This window comes from Pteronotus mesoamericanus, unplaced genomic scaffold, assembly GCF_021234165.1.
Source record: "Pteronotus mesoamericanus isolate MK-2021 breed Mesoamerican mustached bat unplaced genomic scaffold, CSHL_Meso_final scaffold_232, whole genome shotgun sequence".
Taxonomy (NCBI): domain Eukaryota; kingdom Metazoa; phylum Chordata; class Mammalia; order Chiroptera; family Mormoopidae; genus Pteronotus; species Pteronotus mesoamericanus.
Window position 1 is genome coordinate 4,999,124 of NW_026555311.1, and position 9,954 is coordinate 5,009,077.

Below are 9,954 nucleotides of genomic sequence, written 5' to 3' on the forward strand. Positions count from 1 at the left end.
CAAGCAGTCCTCATGGGGCAGACAATCTAAGCTGAATCCCCATTTTACAGATGAGGAAATTTTGCTCATTTAATCAAATGGCACAGAAGTAGAAGGAATAAGATTTAAACATCATCTCCTTCACTTCTTAATTTCATTGTAGCTAATCAAAATTTTTTAAATAGTATACATGGATAAAATTCCTGTATTGAGCACCAAATGAGAAAGGACATCAATGAACAAAGTGTTTTGGCCAAAATGCATGCTGGGGATGGTATTTAGGAAGCACAGCAGTTGTCTCCTTACAAGCCTGATGGCTGCGAGCAAGGACCATTCCTGTCACCGATGCGCTCGCTGTTCGGAAAGGCTGGCCTTCCACGTCTGGTGTTTTTGTTTGTTCTTTTGGATTCTTTTTAGCCTGAATAGCTAATGGCTTTCTTCATGGCATCTCTACACTGTGAACAACAGCAATGTTGTGTTTATACTTCAATTTAAACATGTCATACATTTATATTTAAAATCAAGAACCTGTTATTTGTGGAGGTTTTCCACAGCCAAATTATGATGAACATGCCTCTTTTCACATCATCGCAGAATAAATTAAGACAGAACTTTGTATTCCTCTGTAATCTATTTAATGTATGTTCTCACCTTGGGCAAAATGGGAGAGGGATGAACGTTATACTGTACACAGAGTATTTTTAACTTCCCCCTAAAGAAAGAAGGAAGAAAAGAGCAAAGGAAGGGAGGGAGGGAGGGAGGGAGGGAGGGAGGGAGGGAGGAAGAAAGGAAGGACGAGAGGGAGGGAGGGAAGGAAGCAAGGAAGGAGGAGCAAACCTTAAGGGATATTTGCGTTTTAGATAGCGGTCTCAGAAACCCAACAGAAATGACTGCTCTGTCATGCAACTTCTGATAGAAAAGTAATCTCATATGATGCAGGCTTCAGAAATAAGTAAAACAGGCATGAAAATGAAGGAGCATTTTATATCACTGACTAGCTAACAAAAATGCTGTAGGTATGTAACTTCAAGACCAAAAATATATATTATAGCAAGCTTTCTAGGAGTAAAAAGAAAACAATGAGATCAGAATACCAATGTTTCAGCAACATGATCATTCTTGGCTGTTTTTTGCTTTTTAAAAATGAATGAAAGTAATTAGAGCCATAGTGAGTGTCCTAAATCAACAATGGTCAAAAGAGTTAAAATAACTGAAAGGGCTCCCCACTAGTAGGGCTGTAACTGATAAATCTCCTGCCCTGGTAGGTGTGGGGCAGGTTCTCAGTCACTGCCAAACACATCTCCTGAGAAGCAATGGAGGTCGCCGGGATTTCCATGGACGCCACCCTCCACCCCACAAAACTGGACACCGTCCGGCATACGGCCTGCGCATGTGCTCTCTGCCTCTGTCCATGATGTCTTGCAATATCCTATTCCTTATAAAGATTACCATGCAAGGCAAGAAGCTCTGGATCAGAAAAAGAATCCTGCCCTGACCAGTGTGGCTCACTTCATTGGGGGTCTTTCACAAAGGGAGATGTCGGCTGTTCAATTCCTGGTCGGGGCATATACCTGGGTTGTGGGCCAGTCCCTAGCTGGAGCAGGTGAGAGGCAACCCATTGATGTTTCTCAAATCAGTGTTTCCCTTCCTTTCTTTCTCCTTTCCTTCTCTTCTCTCTAAAAATAAATAAATAAAATCTTTAAAAATATATAGAATCTTGCTGATATAAAAGACTTATGTAATTCACTATCTCATTTTACACTGTCACCTTGTACAATTTCTCCTTTCATTGTTCTTCACATACATAACAGTTGAAGGAAGTAACCATTGGCATTTCCTCTTATTTATATACTCATTATAGAATATGCACCTATATAGGCAAGATCTTACACACACTATGAGAACCATGATGCAGCCTAAGGGTTAAACATGTGGGACAGCACCCTCCTGGCACGCCCCCTGCGACCTCACCACTGGATTTGCAATCTCTGGTATTTTTGGACAGCCCCCCAGGTTGAAAACCCTGTGCTACACTCTAGCGGGTTGCATACACAGCTTCCTTTTCTAGCTACTACACTAATTCCTTTCATACCAAAGGGGGAAAACTACTCCCCACCCCCACCACTGAGTCTTTCTCTATGTTTTATTTATGAAAATTCTAGTAGGTGTTTCTTAAGGCAGCCAATCTCTCCACAAAGGCAAACAGTATTTGCTAGTCCTGCATCTTCCACCGCTCATAGTTATATGTTAGTTACTAGAAAAGGCCCAAGCAACTTTTGCAAATGAGTGCGTTGTCTCCAAATTAGCAGTAACTAATTCTTTTTTAATTTTTTATTTATTAATTTTAGAGAGAGGAGGAGGGAGAGAAGGTGGAAGGGGAAGAGAGAAACATCATTTGTTGTTCCACTTATTTATTAATTCATTTGTTGATTCTTTAAGATTTTTCTAATTTATTGATTTGAGAGAGAGAGAGAGAGAGAGAGACAGACAGACATCAGTCTGCTGTTGCATACATTCATTGGTTGATTCCTGAATGTGCCCTGACTGGGTTTGAAATGCAACTTCAGCACATGGGGACAACTCTCTAACAACTAAGCTACTTGGCCAGTTTGAATTTCAACTTAGTTTTATAATAATCAAATCAATACAACAGAAATAAACCTACTGAGCTTCTGTTGGCAGCAACACCAACTTGTTTGTTCATTTACATGTTACGCAAATTTCCCTCAACCTACCAGCCTGCAGAGGCAAATTCTGACAGGTGTGCAGCTCCCAATGAGGTCCTTTGTACCTAAAACTGGAATTGCCAAGGGGAATCTTGCAGCCTCCATCAGGCATTTCTGCTATGTGGTCACTCCCACCCCACCTTTTTTTCCTCCCCACCTCCTCCTTCCCACCCATCCCCACCAGGTCCAGCTGCTATCTCCTCCCCCTTGGGCCCTGAAATCTCTGTGCACACCAGGCTCAGCAATTCTCAGCAGGCATCTGCTACATCTCACAGAGGCAGAGCATCCCCTGCTCACAGTGGGCGAGACACCTCTTACCCCTTGGTTAGATGTGTGTGAGAAAGCTGGCCACCTTCTCTTCTCAAGAGCAGGACATGCATCCAGTGGGCCAAGGGAACATGTTACAGAATTCAAGGGGTTTGCCACTCCATGGTCAATGCAAGATAGTTTTATTTACTTGCAGCAAGTAGAAGAGACTCAAAGCCAAAACTCTACCTGAAGAGAGGTTTAGTCATTCCTTATATACACTTTTTAGTCAATTACACATTGATTTCTTCTTTGCAGTTGGTTGCACCTAGACAGTTGAGTTCCTGTCAAGTTCATCCTGTTTACAGCTGCATCTGCAAAGTATTGTGCTGCATTTTAACAAGTAGCGAGAAAAGCATTTAGTAAGAACTGCCCAGACCTTGAGACCCTTGTCCTATCTAACAGATGGATTGGGAAACAGCCCTTGCACTGCACCAGACAGCAGCTGGGCAAAGTTTGCCCCTGCCCACAGCTCCATGGACCTAATTCCTTTCAGCTAAGGCACATAGTTCTTTCTGACATTTTTCTAAGTTTGTTTTTTGTTTGCTGCCTTTGACGTTCATTCATGATTGGCTAAGACTCTTGATAGGAAGAAAAAAATCTTTCACCTATGCATCCAGTGTTTGGGCCCAGATATTATTTTAACCTGTCCTAACATACCATTTTTATCACAGATCCATTTCTCGCTTGAATATTGTAATAAAAAGAATTCTTAAGAATATAGAAGTAACTTCCTGGTCTTTATAGCTTAAATATCACTTGTCAGTGTAATGCAATTCAAAATTGCTGGGCCACTAATACAACACAAACCTTTGAATTTAAAATAGAATGACCTTTCTGTATCATGGCTTTGATGGGCAAGTCTGTCAAGAACATGTGTGTCTTGTTATGAGGCTTTCTAGTAAAAGAAGCTGGACTCCAGAAGCATAGACACTTGCCAAATCAGTATTATATTTAATTAAAATGCCCTAAAGCTCTGGAGTTTACATATAAAATTCTAAGCAAGTTAAATACGTGTTTGTCATCCAACACTAGTGAATGAACTATTAGTGACTAGAAGCATCATTAAACATAGACCTGTTTCCTTACCTTTAAACTAACAAATCAACCTTTAATTTGAAATGTCTGTGAGGAGATCATGTGAGGGGCACTGTATACGTTGTGCTTGTGCTGAGGAAGTACATGTGCTTGTTTGTTTATTTGAAATGTAGAGTGACTACATTTTGAGGTTTTAGGTTATAGATTTTGCTTTAACTATGGGAATTATATAAACCTTTTTTAATTTAGGTATAATTTCCACTATAAAGAGCTCTCTTTGTCTAGAATTTTGTTGCACTTTGCACTTCCATATTGATCTACGAATTATGTTACATAACTGCATTTAAATTTAATGGCATGTTTCTTTCAAAATTGCAGTTCTAGTCGTGGATTTTTCCAGGGTCCAGCTCTGAGACTAGAATAAAGCCAATGACCCCCACAAAATAGAATGTTAGAGCTTGTTTACCCATCCTTTTTCTTTTAATTACACAGAGGTTGTTCATCAAGAATTCTTGTTACACCTGAGAATCTATTTTATTTCTTATCTAAGTGTCCCATATTTACATATAGATGAGTATTTTTAAAAAACAATTTGAAAATTTTATCTATATTTTCAACAGCTTCTCACTTGTTAAGTAATTTTATTGCAGCTAACCACTAATTCAACTTTTTATTATGAGAAATTTTTAAAAGATTTTGTTTGTTTATTTTTAGAGAGAGGGGAAGGACAGGAGAAAGAGAGGGAGAGAAACATTGATGTGTTAGAGAAAAATTGATTGACTGCCTCTTGCACATGCCCACAACACAGGCATGTGCCCTGATGGGGAATTGAACTGCTGACCTTTCACATTTTAGGACAATGTTCAACCAACTGAACCACACCAGTCAGTGCCTATGAGGACTTTTAAACATAGATAAATGTACAGAGAAGAGTGGTGAGTCCCCATATTCACAGTACCTATCTTTTTTAACATTTATTAACATTTTGTCATATTTATAATGTTTGTTTTAAAACAAATCCCAGGCATTATGACATTTTATTCTTAAATATTTCAAGAAACACTGCTAAGGAAAAAATGGCATTTTCTCACTTAACCACATATTGGTATCATGATATTTACCAAAATTAACAATAACTTTTTAAAATTTATTATTTATTGATTTGAGAAAGAGAGAGAGAAAGAGAGAGAGAGAGAGGGAGGGAGGGAGGGAGAGAAACCATCAATTTCTTGTTCCACTTATTTACGTATCCATTGGTGAGCTATCCGGCCAGGGCTTAACAACATTTTTTTTTTTCTATTGCCATGTAATAGCCCAGCCATTTTGTAAATTTCCCTGATTATCTCCAAGATGACATTTTATAGAAGTTCCTTGTGCTTTTATTTTACCCTTGCTGAGTGATTTATTGAAGAGGCAGCACTGATGGTCCTGTGATATGTCCCATGATTTTTCTGATTGTTAGCTTGTGATATCATTTAATTTATCCCTCTGTCCCTGGTATTGCCTATAAATTAGGAGCCAGATCTTAAAGTCGGATCAGACTCAACTTAAAATTTTTGGCAAGAACATTCTAGGTGGTGTTTTACATTTCATATTCCTTCTCAGAGAAGGCACCCAATGTCTGGATGTCCCATTTAAGCGGGACTAGGATTGGCCAGGTGGCTCAGACAGTTATTTGCTCTCTACTTCATTATAACGTTGACTTCCCCCCTTACTCTGTAGGCCTCTTTGAGATCTTTCAAATATTCAGTGCCCAGAGGAGAATCAAGACAGTGGAGGAGTGAGTGGAAATCACACTGACCTCCTCCCAGGACCAGCCTGGAATTATAACTAAATTGTGGAGAAATCACCTGAAACAAACAACTGAACAAACGCGAGAGAGGAGCCTTGTAACTCTGGAGACAGAAGAATGGGCTTTAGCACAATCTAACTGGTGAGGAGTGCGGTAGAGATTGAGAAGGTGGGCGGGGTGCCCACGGGTCGCAGCACCAGAAGAATATTAAAACAGCCAGTTGGATCCCTCTGAGAAGAGCGAGGTCTAAACCAAAAACAAGGATCTCTAGCCCACAACACCAGAGCCCAAAAAGTACACAGAAAACAGCCAGCTGTGAAAAACGGCAGGGTTGCTCTCTGCTAGAAACAGGTGGCTGGAGACGCAAAGAATCGTTTAAAGGGCCAACACATAAATTTTTACTTGCAGCCACTTACCCTGGTCTCTGGCAAAGGCGAGGGCAGATTGAACAAGAGACACCTGAGGAGAGACTGGGGCAGGAAGCTTGGGGGAGAGACTGAGAGAGTAGCCAGCAGGATCTCGGTGCTGACTCATCCCCCATGTGGCAGCAGCCATCTTGCTAAGGCAGAGACCACTCCCCCTGAGTGGCAGCAGCATCAGAGGACCCAATAGCCCTGCCCCCCAGGTGGGATTCTACCTGGTGCTGTGCTGTCTAAGCCACTGGCTGAGTGCAGAGTGGCAGCCACAGACAGTAGATCCCTGGCTAAAGGGGGTGCAGAGAGGTCTGGAGACACTTGAGGAGAGACAGGGGATGGAGGCTTAGGGGAGAGAACGGAAGGAGCAGCCAGCAGGATCTCAGTGCAGACTCCTTCCCCATATGACAACAGCGGGAGAGGACCCTATAACCCAGCCCCCAAGAGTAACTCCTCCCCACCCTCAGCTGTCTAAGGTAGCCTGCTGAGTGCAGAGTGACTAGATTAACAGCTGAAGGAGACAACCACAGACAGTAGATTACTGGAAGTCTCAAACAGACTGCTTAAGGTCAGACAGGGATAACATCTGACATCCTCATAGGCAGATCCAGAAAGTAAAAACAGCAGTCTCCTACCATAGAAGTTCATACCACAAAGTCAGGAAATCAAGACAGATCAATTTAAGAAGCAGAAGCAAAAAAGAAAACTCTCACAAGTAATGGGAAGACAAAGAAATACCCCACACTCAAAAGGAAAGGAAGAATCCCCAGAAAGAGAACTAAATGAAATACAGGCAAGTGAATGATCAGATATTGAGTTCCAAACAACGGTTCTAAGGAAGCTCAATGAGCTCAGTGAGCTCAGAGAGAACTACAAAAAACTACAGGGAAACTACAAGGAACTTACTGTAAACTATATCAGCATGAAAAAGGACATAGAAACTATCAATAAGTGACAAGAGGAAACGAAGAATACAATTTCTGAATTGAAAAACACAGGAGAAGGAATCAAAAGCAGGCTAGTTGAAGCTGAGGATTGAATCAGAGAGCTGGAGGACAAGGTGGAAAAAAGCTCCCAGAAAGAGCAAGAAAATGAAAAAAGACTCAAAAAGAATGAAGGGGCATTTAGGGAAATGCAGGACAACCTGCAACATAATAATATCCATACAATAGGGTTACCAGAAGGAGAAGAGGATGAGGAAGGGCTAGAGAACCTGTTTGAAAAAGTAATGATGGAAAACTTCCCTAATTGGAGGAGAGAAAACATTGCTCAAGTCCAGGAAGCACAGAGGGTCCCATTCAAGAGGAACCCAATGAGGCCCACTCCAAGACATATCATCATTAAAATGGCAAATATCAAAGACAGAATCCTAAAGGCAGCAAGGGAGAAAGAGGTAGTAAACACATAAGGGAGCCCCGGTACTGCTAGCAGCCAACTTCTCAGCAGAAATACTGCAAGCCAGAAGAGAATGGCAAGAAATATTCCAAGTCATGAAAAGCAAAGGCCTGCAACCAAGACTGCTCTACCCAGCAAGGCTCTCAATTAAAATGGAAGGCTAAATAAGGAGTTTCCCTGACAAAAGAAGGCTAAAAGAATACACCTCCACCAAACCAGCACTGCAAAATATGGTAAAGGGACTGCTTTAAGATGAAGATAAAGAGCCTATGAATTCCCAGTTCCTTTCACAGTTGCCAATACTTGATATTACTAATATTTTTAATACTTATTAATCTGATTGTGACAATGATATGTTATTTTAATTGTTCCTTTATTATTTGTTGAAACTAAACCTGTTTTTATATATTTCTTGACTATTTCTGTTATTTTAAAAAAAAGCTTTAAATGACTTTATGGTATTCTTTATCCATTTATCTATTAAAGGTTTGTAGAACTTTTTTCTCTAAAAAAAAACCCTATTAACTGTGTGTTAGATGTGTTGCAAATACTCTCCTATCTATTCCTTGTCCTTTAACATTTTTATATGTATATTACTATATAGTCTTAAATCTTTAATATAGTCATATTGTCAATATATTATTTTATAGCTTATGGGTTTGAATATTTCACTTCAGGTCATGAAAAATATTAGCTCTATTTTCTTCTAAAACTCCTTAGATTCTATATATTGATTTCTAACTCACCTGAATATTTCTTGTATAATGTGTGAAATGGGGCTCTATATTTGTTTTATTTCAAGTAATAGTGGTCCATGCACCTTATTTGTTGAATAAGCCTTATTTTACCCATTAACTTGAAATATCAACTTAATCATATATTATATTGTTAGACAGATATGTACATTTGTCTCTAGAATGCTCATTATATTTCATTGATTTACTTGATTATTTCTGTGCTGGTGTCATGTCATGTTGGTTTAATTGCTGAGACTTTATAATGGTTTTAAATTTTTTAATATTTTATAATTAACTCTGACATTTAAAAAAAATAAAATCAATCTGCATTTAAGAAAGAAGGAAAGAGAGAAAGAGAGAGACATGAAATACCTACCTTTCGCGACAACATGGATGGAACTGGAGAATATTAAGCTAAATGAAATAAGCCAGTTGATGAAAGACTAATACCGTATGATCTCACCTATAAGTGGAATCTATTCAACAAAATAAACTAACGAACCAAATAAACCACAGGCATGGAAACATGGAGCAGACTGAAAGTGACCAGAGGGGATGGGGAAAGAGGACAATTGTGGAAAGAAGGGGAAGGGACTAGACAAAGAACGTGTATGAATGACCCATGGACATGGACAACAGAGTGGGAATTGACTGTGGGAGCAGGGGGTGGTGGTGGGTGGGTGGAGGAGGGCAAAGGGGTACAAACTGAGACACCTGTAATAGAATAAACATGATTTATAAATTTTAAAAACTGTTAAAAAAGTAAACAAAAAAATATACAGATGATGTATTATAGAATTGTACATCTGAAACCTATGTAATTTTATTAACCAATGTCACTCCAAAAATTCAATAAGAATTTTAAAATGCTTCAAAAAAAATACCCCCAAATATCCAGTTCCCTATAAACCTTTCATCTAATCCTTTTGGCATCCATGTTGATAATATGTTAGTTGCCTGAGTCATTTGTTTCACTGGGAAATGAAAAACTGAGAAATTTTTATAATTCTGTTATTTATTATCCACATTTATTAACTAAAATTATTTTGCTTAATTAAAATGCATTCTTCATCAACTGAGACAATTCAGGCATTCTAAAATGTAATTTATGTAGGAGGCTATATAAGTAAGACAGGATAAACCCTTAATTCTTCCTTTAAATGGCAATTTTCAGAATATTAATTTGGTATACAGGCCACCTCCAATGGTGACAAATGAGTTCTGAGATTTTCTTTTCCTTCTACTCTTTTCTCTTTCTCATTATCTTTATAAACTCCTGAGTTTTTTTTTATATAGTCAATATGTTTCAGCCAATTGCAGTCCTTCTTCTTTGGCTCTTCAAGTTGTCCCATCTTTGGGAAGTGAGGACCCTTTAGAATGGCTGCTATGTCCTCTTAGCATGTCCTCAGGCACCTTTGATGGCTTCCTTTCCTTTTGGCACAACAGGATGTCCCACGCTCATCCTATGGTTTTCCTAACTCAAACCGAGAATCAACTATCCAAGGAGTCACAGTTTCTTTATGGGGGAAATTACCAATTTTTTTCTACTCTAAAGTACTAATAATTCT